This window comes from Pteropus vampyrus, unplaced genomic scaffold (assembly GCF_000151845.1).
Source record: "Pteropus vampyrus isolate Shadow unplaced genomic scaffold, Pvam_2.0 Scaffold292, whole genome shotgun sequence".
Taxonomy (NCBI): Eukaryota; Metazoa; Chordata; class Mammalia; order Chiroptera; family Pteropodidae; genus Pteropus; species Pteropus vampyrus.
This window is the reverse complement of record NW_011889073.1, coordinates 442,606-444,481: the sequence shown is the minus strand read 5'-3', so window position 1 is coordinate 444,481 and position 1,876 is coordinate 442,606. Positions and strand designations below refer to the sequence as shown.

The 1,876-nt window shown below is 52.3% G+C and overlaps 1 pseudogene; it reads left to right on the top strand.

Annotated features, from left to right (window-relative positions):
• The first annotated feature begins 1,243 nt into the window (after positions 1-1,243).
• Positions 1,244-1,874, top strand: LOC105302999 (annotated as a pseudogene).
• Positions 1,875-1,876: the final 2 nt, after the last annotated feature.

The following is a 1,876-nucleotide window of genomic DNA, read 5'->3' as shown; positions in this document are numbered from 1 at the left end:
ATTGATTAGTCGAAGGAGAAAGAATAGAGGAATAAAGGATGACCACTAAGTTTTTGTCTTGAGCAAAATGATGTGATAACCATGTCATTTACTGAGATTCGGTCAGTTTGGTGGAAGGCTTGGGAAGTCAGCAGTTCCGTTTCGGGTGTGTTCATCTGAGACGCTATTGGACATCAGATGGATGTGTCACGTTAGCAGGTTAGGGATGTGAGTCGAGTTCAGCGGAAAGGTCGGGGCGAGAGGTATAAACCTGGTACTCAGGAGCGTTTAGAGGGCTTTACAGACTTTAAAGGCAGAAGGGAACCAGTTCATCTTGCTGAAACCGAGGGTTTCAGGAACAGTGGGGTCAACTTGGTCAGATGTTACGAGAGATTAAGTTAGACGAGGACTGCGAAGTGACCCTGGGTTTGCCAACATGGATGCCATCTGTGAATTTGACAGTGGGAGCAGTTTCTGGGAGGTGGTTGGGACTGAAGCCCAAGTAGAGTAATTCCAGGAGAGATCCGTTATAAGAGGTGGCGTCTACACCACAGACCGTTCTTCCCAGAAGTCGTGCTGTTGTCTCCGCTGCCTTGGACAAGTCCCACCTGAAAATGGGCGGTCTTAGCGCATGAATTAATAAGTCTTGGCCACAAGGTGTCACTAGTTCTTTATTAGCTTTTCGTGAGTAAAATAATTGCAGCACAAGTATACCTTGCATTAAGGAAGTACTATTTTTAAGAAATCACATTTACAGAATACACCCATAAAAGGCGATGATTTACATGGTGGAGAGGTTTTCTTTCCAGAGCCAATCTCTCTAGAACATTCCACGTGTCAGTAGGCGTGAGGGGACTAGAATTGACTGACCAGGGCTATGGATCTAGAGTTGGGGGCTGGAGTTGAAGTCTGGGTTTACACTTACTAGCTCTGTGACCGCAGGCAAAATTTAAATAATTTGTTGTCTTACTGACAAAGAGAACATATTTTTGTTGTTTTTAAAAATAACAGCTAGTTAGCTGCTTTACCCATCTCACCCAATTATTTTTGCATATCAAAAGAGATGATGTGCATGGTAGTGTTTATAAAATTGTGACATGATATGTAAATACAAGATTTAAAACAATTTTTATAAAAAGTGTTATGCTTAGGCTCAGTGCGTTGGACACCTGGCGCGGGCCAAGCAGTGGGCGGGGTGCGCGACCTGCTTCAGGCTGCGGGGAGCGGAGTGGGGGGCCAGGGCCTCAGGGTCGCAGTTGCACCCCCACCCCTGCTCCCACGCGCGCGGCCCGGAGAGCGCAGGAAGGGGGCTGGGGGACCCGCCCCGGCCTGCCTCAGTCATGAACTCCGAAGTGCAGAACTTGCCCCTCCCCCACCACATTATCAGCCTGATATGTAAGGAAGTGACAGTGCTGACCACGGACCCACCCGATGGCATCCAGGTCTTTTGACCTCAGCAACCTGCAGGTCACCATTGAGGGCCCCAAGGGGACCCTATACGCCGGAGGACTGTCCCGTATGAAACTCCTGCTGGGGAAAGACTTTCCCGCCCCCCCCAGCCAAGGGCGACCTCCTGACCGAGATCTTCTACCCCAACGTGGGTGCCAGCGGTGAGATCTGCGCCAACGCGCTCAAGAGGGACTGGGCGGCTGAGCTGGGCATCCGGCACGTGCCCGCTGATGCACCCCAACCGCGAGCCTGCCCTCGACGAGGAGGCCGGCCGCCTGCTCCTGCAGGGCTACGAGGAGGATGCGGCCGCCTCCACGGACCCCGTGGCCCTTGGGGGCCCAGGAGGGGCCAAGGGGCCCTTGGCCAGAAAGCATGCAGGTGAGCGTGGCAAGAAGCTGGTGGCCAAGAAGAAGACAGACAAGAAGCGGCCTCTGCGACCGTCGTAGGG